The sequence below is a fragment of the Giraffa tippelskirchi genome, chromosome 11 (genome assembly GCF_054371585.1).
Source record: "Giraffa tippelskirchi isolate mGirTip1 chromosome 11, T2T-mGirTip1v1.2.pri, whole genome shotgun sequence".
Lineage (NCBI taxonomy): Eukaryota > Metazoa > Chordata > Mammalia > Artiodactyla > Giraffidae > Giraffa > Giraffa tippelskirchi.
Genome location: NC_137285.1, coordinates 12862731 through 12873823, shown reverse-complemented (window position 1 = coordinate 12873823; position 11093 = coordinate 12862731). Strand labels below are relative to the sequence as shown.

General features: G+C 44.3%; 1 long non-coding RNA gene across 2 annotated transcripts in view; it reads left to right on the top strand.

Annotated features, from left to right (window-relative positions):
* LOC145525159 (uncharacterized) overlaps nt 1-11093 on the top strand; it is a 480549-nt gene that overhangs the window by 285460 nt on the left and 183996 nt on the right. The window lies entirely within an intron of this gene.

The window sequence follows — 11093 nt, the reverse complement described above, 5'->3', positions numbered from 1 at the left end:
AATACAAGTCAAGAGCTTGGAACCACAGCCAGATATACGTTAAGCATTTAACAAATGTTAGCTAAAAGCGTTTGGAGAGTCTTTATTAGATGGTAACTGGTTGATTTTCTTCCCAAAGCTGATTTAACTCAGTTTGAATTTTTGGTTCTGCCACAAAAGTCAAATTCAGTTTTCTTGGTGAAGAAGCTTAAAGGCTGCTATTTCCTGTCCTAATTATAGGCTTCTGCTGATGTCACCCTTGTTTTCCATTAAACGTACTCAAGAATGTCTGGGTTGATTATTTCTTTGGCCAGGTCCTTAAAAATTATTGAATATATATTGAGTTCCAGGAATTCTACTAAATGCTTAAATACATTATTTTATTTCATAATATTTAATCATAATTCTGATTCTGAAATAATCATTTTAAAAAATATATCAAGCAGCAGTTATTGTGTTAAGTATCTTAGCTCATTTCACCCTTGGAAAGGCCCATAAAGTAGATGTTATTATCTGTACGAGACTGATTAACTTTTTCAAGATTATAGAAGTAGTCACTGATACAACAGTGATTTGAACACAGGTTTGGCTGATGCCAGAACTTGTAGTGTATTTCCAGACTTCCCTGCTCTGCTGTGCTTATACAATCTTAATAAAAAAAAAAATGTAAATAATTATCGTGTGCTACAGCAATACATAAATGTCATACTCAAACGTTATCTATGATTTTGGGGTAGTGGGATGTTTGACAAGCATGGTTTTGGCAGATTATACCTAAAATGTGTGTGCCTGTGTGTGTGTGTGTCTTTTTCTCACATGTATGATATTTCTGTGTTTTTTTTTAAATAGAAAGTTAGTTGCTTAGAGTTACAGGTACATGTCCTCTTTAGGCGAATTTCTTTAAAAACTATGCATATTTTTGGGAAATTAAAATTTTAAGTAGAGGCTTTGTGAAAGTCGCTCAGTCCTGTCTGACTCTTTGGGACTCCATGGACTATAGAGTCCATGGAATTCTTCAGAATACTGGAGCAGATAGCTGTTCCCTTCTCAAGGGGATCTTCCCAACCCAGGAATTGAACCCAGGTCTCCCGCATTGTAGGCAGATTCTTTACCAGCTGAACCACTACATTAAAAGAACATGTATCACTCATTTTTTGGAAATTAAAAAAAAATTATTTATTTTGGGGCTGTGCTGGGTCTTATTGCTGCTCAGGCTTTTCTCCAGTTGTGACGAGTGGCAATTGCTGTCTAGTTGCGGTGTGCAGGCTTCTCATTGCTGTGGCTTGTTTTGTTGCAGAGCACGGTCTGTCGGGCACAAGCTCAATAGCTGTGGCACACAGGCTCAGTTGCTCCCTGGCATGTGGAATCTTCTCAACCCAGGGATAGAACCCATGTTTCCTGCCTTGGCAGGCAGATTCTTTACCACTGAGACACCTGGGAAGCCCCGTTTCTTTGGAAATTTAAATGAAAATTTAAGTAGAGGATGTAGCTATTAGAAACTATAGTGAAAAAATACATAGCACTCATTCTTTGTAAATTAGATAAAAATTTAAGTAGAGGGTTTTTAAATTACAGTTATTCTCGTGGGGGAAAATGATTTTTTTATTTTAAATCATCATCTCGGTATGTCATTTCACATCCCCCACATGCATCTGATTTTCACACTTGGATTCTTTCATATTGGGTGCATCGTCTATATGTCTTAGTAAAGAGATGCATTAGGGGGTAAGGGCTCATTGCATGTTTTTGATATCCAGATATCCTCTGTGGCTCTGCAGTTACTATGGAATAAAGTTTGGAATATATACCCTGGTAATTCAGGCTAGCCAATACACAAGTTGATTTTTCTTCTTTGTGGTTTCTAATAGCCTTCCCTTCATCCTAGACCACTTTTTTTCTGGGCAGGAAACCCAAAGGGACAGCAATCAGGAAGAGGATTCCATCCTTGCCTTCTCCCTTTCAATGGAAGTGGATAATTCAATCAGTCCACAGACGTAAGGCCTCATCAGCCAGCAAGGAAAGGCAGTCCTTAAGCCAAGTCGATTCAGTGTTCATTGCTCTCTCTCTCTCTTCTTCTCTTCTTTCTTTCCTTCTAAGCTAAATCTGATGGAAGACAAATCAATCCACACTGAAAGGAAAAAAAAAAATCAGGCTTATTTTCACCAAAAGAAAATTTTGTTTTGTTTTTTTGGATCAGAAACACAGGACTTCCCAAATCAAGTTAAGTGAGTCCCAGATGTGGACTCATTTCAAATGAAAAACACACCCCCATCATCTCAGGCAGAACTCTGCTTGAGGAAACTGGTGATTGCAATGCCTGACACAAGAGAATTTCTCCAGAGAGTTTGTCCCAGCCTGTGGAGAGGAAGAGGAATGGGGAAGATGAAGGGCTGGCGTGCTTCTCCTCCCCCTGGGGAGAAGAGAGAAGGAATTCAGGTTAATGAGGTTGGAGGGTCGATGTGAACCAATCAGAGGAGTGGAAAGCATCTTTGAATAGTGCCGAGGATGGCGAGAATGGAAGCTGCCACATGCTGAAGGCTAGGTTTATTAATGAGAAGGCACTGAATCCATATTACATAGCCTAGACGTGTACTGCCCAAAACAAACAAAACCCAACAAGAAATGACAGTGACGCTCACACTTGTGGGCATTCTGGAGAATTCTTTTTCCACGGGAGAATGGTAGATGGCAGCCGGAATGCCAGGGAACGACGTGATGTGCAAATTAATATATTTCTTTTAAAGGCCAAGAGGAGAAGAGGGCCTTCTGACAGCCTTTGATTTGACCATTAATTTTCAAAGACTGATTGAGACACTGACATGTCACATGGACCTGCTTCTAGTGTTAGACCAAAAGGAGAATGTTGAGCCGTGTAACCGAAGACATCTCTTGGTGAAAGATCCTCCTTTAACAACTGTAATTCGCATTTTCATCAATGTCATGCTGTGCATAGATGAAAACAGTCATTTAAATGTGTTTCTTCTGTCTTCTCCTAATAGGCTTGATTTTACATTTCTTGCCATCTGGTTTGTTGAACAGAAATATGGAAGTACTTTTACTCTCTATATGCTTCTTACAGGGTTTAATCTAAGATGTAGCCTTTTTCTTTTTACTAAACTGGACTCTAACCCAGATTTTTCCCCCTAGACAGGCTCTTTGGGTAGTTTGGCAGGGCCCTTGCCCTTCCTTAAGCTGAACCATTTAACCCAGTGTAATTACTTTATGATGAGCATCTCAGCCATTTCTTCCGGAGCACATGCAGCATCCTACCTCGCTATGCATCCCCACAGCATCTCAGCAGAGTTTATTAAACTTAATTGAGCCGGATGAGTTCACATAGCTCTCCAATAATTATATTTCTCAAATTGGTCCCATAATAGCAATAATTGCAAGCATGCATTGAATGCCAGTACTCTGCTTAGAGCTTTAAATACACTTGCCCACTGAAGCCTAATCTCAACTCCATGAAGTTAAAATTGAGTCCATTTTACAGAAAAGGAAACCAAGACTCAGTGAACAGCAGAGCTGGGATTCAAAACAGTCACCATATACTAAGTTCTCTGCACTTTGCTTCTAACTTATACTGTGAGTCTGGTGCTAGACTCCAACAGAGCACAGATACCTAGGAGGGAGTATGTGCAAACTGTCAGGGAAGGTTACAAAGGGCTTTGTCATAGTTAGTACCAGGTCTTTTATGAGGTTTCCTGACCATGGTCTTGGATGGAGGCACAAGACATCAAAACCTGAGTGAGCATGGGGCAAGGAGCACCTGAGGACATGGGCAAAGGACTGGAGCTCTGATATTTCTAATGAATACAATCCAGTGTCCAAATTAAACAGCTTTATCATGTCTGAGATATGAACCTGTATTAATTTCCTGTGACTGCTGTAACAAATAAGCACAAATTTGGTGGCTTTAATTTAAACTAATAGAAATTTATTCTCTCTTATTCTGGAGGCCAGAAGTCCAAAATCAAGGTGTCAGCAGGGCTGGATTCCCTCCAAAGGCTCCAGGGGAGAAGCCTTTCTGGCCTCCTCCAGCTGCTGGTGGCTGCTGGCTTCCTTGGCTCATGGCTACGTAACCCTAACCTCTGCTTCCATCTTCCTCTGGGTCTGTGTCTTCATCATCTTTTCATCCTTCACTTCTGAGGACGCTTGTATTTAAAGTTAGGGTCCACCTGGGTAATCCAGGATGAGTCCACCTTGGGATATTATTTTTTAATTTTTTTTTCTTTTTTGAAAAACATTTATTATTTTATTTTATATTTTATTTTTTGGCCATGCCACATGGCATGCGGGACCTTAGTTGCCCAACCAGGGATTGAACCCATTCCCTTGCAGTGGAAGTGCAGGGTCTTAACCACTGCATGACCAGCGAAGTCTACACCTTGAGATCTCAAACCTGCTTACATTGGTGGTGGTGGTGCTTTAGTCACTAAGTCGTGTCCAACTCTTGCGACCCCATGAACTGTAGCCTGCCAGGCTCTTGCGTCCATGGGATTCTCCAGACAAGAATATCGGAGTGGGTTGCCATTTCCTTCTCCGGGGGATCTTCCCAACCCAGGAATCGAACCCGCACTGCACTGCAGGCAGATTCTTTACCAACTGAGCTACAGGGAAGCCCTACTTACATTGGTAAAGATCCTCTCCCCCCCCCCCAGCATCCACGTCCTGTCAGATCCGTCATCAGTTCTCATTGCCTCATCTTAATCAAACCTCTCAGCATTTGTTCCAGTTGATCACTTTTTCCTTTCTTCATTTAGTTTCTGAATTCTTGCCCTTTCCTAGTTTTCTCTTTCTCCACCAGAAAAAGAAAAAAGACCCTTTTTTTCCCAAATAAAGCCACACTCACAGGTTGTGAGAGGGTTAGGATGTGGATGTATCTTTCTAGAGGTCCACCTTTCAACCTTCTACTACCCATATAGCAAATATTAAATAAATGGAATCACTGAAATCTTAGGCAAGTAAAGAGAAATTCAGTTGAAAAGAAGGCAAAGACCATAGGTTAGAACTTATCCCCTCCCCTTGGCAGATGGCCCCAGGCCTAAAACCCTGGAGGCTTCATAAATAGCTGCCTTTTGAGGGCCAGGGCAGCCCAATAGAAATGACAGAAGCTTCAGCAACCCTGGTTTGAATATAGACTCTGTCATTTTCTAGTTCTGGTTTCATGTAAATCATTTTTGCTTCTTTGAGTTTCAGTCCTCTGCAGAATGGGACTGGTCTTAATGCTTGCCTGGCGAGGTGAATGAGAAGAGTAGAAAAGTATGGGTTCTATGAGTCACAGTCGTTCCTGCATTCATTCATGCATATTTAGGGGGTATGTATTTTTTTCTAATTTATTTCACAGGGCTTTATTGAGCACCTGCCATGTTCTAGCCATTACCCAACATGATGGGAATATAGCCTGCCATGTTCTAGCCATTACCCAACATGATGGGAATATAGCCATGAAGACCACCTGTTTCTGCCTTGATGGTGTTTGCATTCTCATGAGAGAGAATGAACAAAGACAATAAATATATACAAACACATGAATTTTTTGAAAGATCATTCCAGAGAGTGATGAGGATTAGAAAGAAAAATTTTCAGATGTGATGCATGGGATGGAGTGGGCTGGGGGGCAGTTGCAGAGAGGTGTCAGTTGAGACAGAGTGATCAGGAAGGCCTTCTACAAGGTGATGGCTGTTAGCTTTCCTGATGAGAAGAAGCATATCAAAGAGGAGACGGAATGATGTTCTACACAGTTGGACCAGCAAGTACAGAGGCCTGGTGGCCTTGATAATGGATGCATTGAATTGTTGGTGACACTTAAAACCTTGTCTAATACTGTCTTTTAGTAGTAGTGGTTAGTAAATCAATAGCCTCTCCTCCCAGTGTGGTGGTCATTCACAAATTTGTTCACCAAATATATCTGAATCTCTGCATTTCCTGGCCCCCCAGTACCTGAGTGGGGCATATGAAGGGGGGAAGAGATGTGTCACTTCTGGACAGGAGATTTGATTAACTGTTTGGCACCCTCCATAGCTTTCTGACTTTAGGAGGGAGACTAACAATTTTGAAGATGGTGGCTAATTCATTATCCTACTGTAAGTGGCTACCATAAGTGGAGCCAAGGTGGCTTGGGTCCTGCTGATCCAAGATGCATATGTCAAGTGAGTGAAAGTAGTGTGTGAGAATAATCTCGTTTTCAGTCACTGAGATTCTGAGGTTGTTTGTTACTGCAACATAATCTAACCTACAAATCACTGCAAATGGTGACTGCAGCCATGAAATTAAAAGACACTTGCTCCTTGGAAGTAAAGTAGTGACCAACCTAGACAGCATATTAAAAAGCAGAGACATTACTTTGCCAACAAAGTTCTGTCTAGTCAAAGCTATGGTTTTTCCAGTAGTCATGTATGGATGTGAGAGTTGGACCATAAAGAAGGCTGAGCACCAAAGAATTGATGCTTTTGAATTGTAGTGCTGGAGAAGCTCTTGAGAGTCCTTTGCACTGCAAGGAGATCAAACCAGTCAATCCTAAAGGAAATCAATTGTGAATATTCATTGGAAGGACTGATGATGAAGGTGTAGCTCCAGTACTTTGGCCACCTGATCCGAAGAGCTGACTCGTTGGAAAAGACCTTGATGCTGGGAAAGACTGAAGGCAGGAGGAGAAGGGGATGACAGAAGAAAAAATGGTTGGATGGCATGACCGACTCGATGGACATGAGATTGAGCAAGCTCTGGGAGATGGTGAAGGACAAGGAAACCTGGCGGGCTGCAGTCCATGGGATCACAAAGAGTCAGACACAACTGGACTGAGCAACAACAACAACAACCCTGACAGATGTACTCTCTTGCTGAGTACAACCTTACATCTTCCCACCGTAGTCCCTCTACCTCTACTGGGTGAGAACACACTTGGCTCAACCCCAAGCTGCTGACTGCACAGAAAGGTTCTCACACCTCTTTCATATGGGCTGCAGGGAACCCAGAGGAGTTGTATGGACAGCAACAGCTCAAAGGAAACAAGAGATTCCCAGGAGAAACAGCTGCCTGCCTTAGCTCCCACTAGCTGGACATCCCTTCACCAGGGGTGTGGGCTTTGCAGTTCCTCCTGCAGACTCACACTCACTCCCCCAACTTCATGAATCCCCTAGACACACCCTTCATGGGCTTAGGCAATCCCACTGTTGCCAACAAGCCTGAGCGCTACAGCCAACGGGTCTTATCCTTGTACTGTGCAAGGCACCTCCAGGGTATTAGCGTTATTCATCTCTGGGATGGGAGTAGATTACAAGCGCATCTGGTGATGGGAATGAAATGCCGGAGTGAGTTCTGAGCGGCACCTTTCATCCTTCCAAACCAGACGTCTGCTTGCCAAATGCTCCCAGGAGCCAGGCACCTAACCGAAATGAGTGGACCAGGTAGGGCCAGCAGCAACGTGGAGCATGTATGCCTCTTCTAAAGGGCCACCACAGCTTGGGTCAGTGCTGCCAGACTCCCCAGTCCTTAGATCTCTGAACTCATAGAAATATCTGGTTACAAAGTGTTTGCCCTTCACTGCTTCCCTTGTAGCTCCATCAGTAAAGAAACTGCCTGCAATGCAGGAGACCCGGGTTTGATCCCTGGGTTGGGAAGATCCCCCCGGAGAAGGAAATGACAACCCATTCCAGTATTCTTGCCTAGAGAATTCATGGACAGAGGAGCCTGGCAGGCTACAGTCCAGGGGGTCGCAAGAGTTGGACACGGCTTAGCGACTACACCACCACCACCAAAAACTGCATAAACTTTGTGGTTTTCACTGGTGCCATTTGCCAAATATTTCTGGAGGTGGCCCTACCCAGGAACAAGATGGATGTGCCCTTGAAGTTGGGCACGGTCATGTGACTCATTGTGGCCAATGAAATGTCCTATCACTGCCGGGTGGAAACTATAAAAGCCAATGCAGCATCCCCTCCAGATTCTTCTCATTGCCTCAGTTACAATGGGAGCACTTGAAGTGATAAGAACTCTGCCTCAGTTCTTGAGTTACTATAATAAACCAGCAAAGGAACCACCACTGACCCCACCACCGGCAGAAACACAATGAACATGTTAGAAGAGCAAAAAGTAAATGTTATTTATGCTCTTAAAATGTGGGGGCTATTTGTGGGGGCAGTATAATCAAACTTACTGTGACTTATGCAAACACCAAATGGATGACACAAAACAAGTCTGTGGCCGTTCCTCTGATTTGCAATTTTGGATGAATTGTTTTTCTCCTCTTTTTCTCTTTCCTTGCTTCAAACGTTTCCTTCTTTCATAATCTCTATTCATTTGGCTCATCCAGCAAACATTTATGAAGACTTCTATAAAGGAAAACTGCTCTAACATACCATAGTAACAACAGCAATAAAACCATAATTGTAAGATAGTGGAGGTTGTCCTCAGACAGTTAGCCCAACCAGACAAGCCCAACCTTTTTGGTCCACCAGGCAGAGGCAATGCAGACCTCAAAGTAGACAGACTGCAGAGGGTCTCCCAGCCCCAAACCCATTCTTCTAAACCCTGCCATGATTTCTGAGAGATTTCTTACAGATCAGAAGACTCTGATCTATAAGAAGCATACTAACTCTCAGACCCCAAAATGACGCCTTGTGGTGTTTTACATAACACGGCCTCCAGGCAAACCGGTTTCCTTTGGAATCAGGCTAACTTGATTTTATTCCCTACCTAGCTGCTTATTCGATGTGGGACTTTACTCCTCAAGTTTCTGTTGAACAGGGTCAAGCACACCTCCAGTTTGGCAGAGTTGTAATGAAGATCAGGCATAACATACAGCAAGCACCCAGGGGGACAGCTCATAGTTGGTGCATAGTTAATGGCAGCTTTTGGGGAGACAGAGATGTGGACAAAGTGAAGCCAAAGGGGTATTTGGCATAACTTTAGAAGCTATGCCTCTGTGGATATGGGGAGTTAAGCCTCTGGGTTCTGGAGTGTGGCTGCCTGTGTTAAAATCCTCTCATGCCGGCTGTGCAGCTGTGAGCAAGATACTTCACCTCTCTGGGCCTCAGTTTTCTCATCTGTGAAATAGGAATGATAACAATAGCGTTTGATTTCCTAGGGTTGCTGCACCGAGTGCCAGGCACGTAATAAAGATAAACTACACGTGAGACCTTTATGTCCTTGTTATGTAAAAATATGACAGCAGCATTTCAAGTCCGTGTTGGAGAGCAGCCAGTGTGGTCTTGGGTGAAACCTCACTTCCCCAGGCTTCTGCAAAGAAGCCTCTTCCAGGCTGGCCCTCTGGAATTCACCTTTTGAAACCAGCACTTTACAATATCCCACAAGGCTTCATTGTTTTCCTCTCGGCAGGGAACCCATGTTCCTTCTTCTGGACTTTGAAACAGTTGCAGTCTCGCTGGCAGGCTTTTCTTCCCTGGGACAGTGTGGCAAGACTGCCAGGGAAACCCGATCTCCCCAACCCTCAGTTCTAATCGTGTTGTTTCTTAGACTCAGGCTCCCCTATAAATCATTTTTAACGACACTTTGAGAAGAAAGACGTCGCAAAGCAAATCTTACACGACGTTCTCATCACCAACGGCATTTAATATCCTAAATCATATGCTTTATGGCGTTGCACCACGGGCTTCAGGCGGAATGAAGGCAGTCTATTATTTTTTGCTTCTGGTGCACCTCTTGTGTGCCTGAGGGTCACTCACTTTAGGGAATGCTTGGTGGTTATGCTTGGGGGATTTGTTTTGGGGGAAGTTAGGATGGTCGCAGGGTCCAGCAGGAATCTGGGGGGACTTTTTTACACAATGAGGTGGCCTGTGCAGTGGTATCCAGAGCTGGTAATATGAGAAAGTTATGAGAATATAAGCCAGGCCTGATCTGGGGTTCCTCGCCATTCACCTGAGGGGCCCCTTCCCTTCCAGGGAAGTCGATACAGTGAAAATCAAACCAAAGCGACAGCAAATAAAAACAGGCCCTACCCCGCCTTTCCCCAAACCCCAGCCAGACTGGGGAAGAAATGTGAATATCTATGCTCCAATTCACTTCCATCTGACAAATATTCATCTGGATATTTCAATGTGCCTACGATGTGCCTGGATGAGAACACACAGAGGTTGATACCGTTCTCCTTGATGTGTGCGTGTTAGTCACTCAGTCGTGTCTGACTCTTTGTGACCCCTTGGACGGTAGCCCACCAGGCTCCTCTGTCCGTGGGATCCCCCAGGCAGGAACACTGGAGCAGTAGTCATTCCTTCCTTTCGTGTGTGCACAGTCGCTCAGTTGTGTCCAACTCTTTGCCACCCCATGTAGTGTAACTCAGCAGGCTCCTCTGTCCATGGGAATTTTCAGTCAAGAATACTGGAGTGGGTTGCCATTTCCTTCTCCAGCGATCTTCCTGACCCAGAGATCAAACCCATGTCTCCTGCATTGTCAGGGATATTCCATTCCTTCCTTAGTGTAACACAGTCTAATTCACCCATCAGCATCGAAGCATCGACAGCATTCAGGGAGCTGGACCAGCCGCTGGCAGAGTGGCTGCCAGGGGGACCATCTTGAGCTTCAGCCTTCATAGAGTCAACACACACACATATCTGCATGCGGCGAGATCAGAAGCTCCTGAATGCACCTAGAACAGTGGTGGGACATTCATTTATATGGTTAGCAAATGAATGGCTTGACCATAGAACCAACAATAGAGTAAAGCGCTCCGAATAACCCGAAAGTGCAAGACAGGTGTCTGCTTCCTTCCGACCCCTCATTTCATTCCCAGACAGGTGCTGTAGGAAGGGGATCTGGCATAACATCTCGTCAGACTCACCCACTGTGAGGTGTCATCCACGTTTGCAAGGGAGATGTGTCAATGTTTCAGGATAAGATATCTGAAAGACTTACCTTCCTCTCCCATCTCTCACTTCCCAGGAATGAGCCCACAGGAGGGACCTCTGCATGCCTGGCACGTGTTCACTTGGCCAGGAGGATGTGGCTTCCAGGAGGAAGGTGGCTTAATTCCTGGTCACAGAGTGTACTCTTCCCTCCTGCTCTGATGCCATGGCTCCTGAGAGAGGGGTCATAAGAATATGGACATTAGCTGGGCTTCTACTATGTGCAGACACAGAGCTCAGGCCTATGCATGC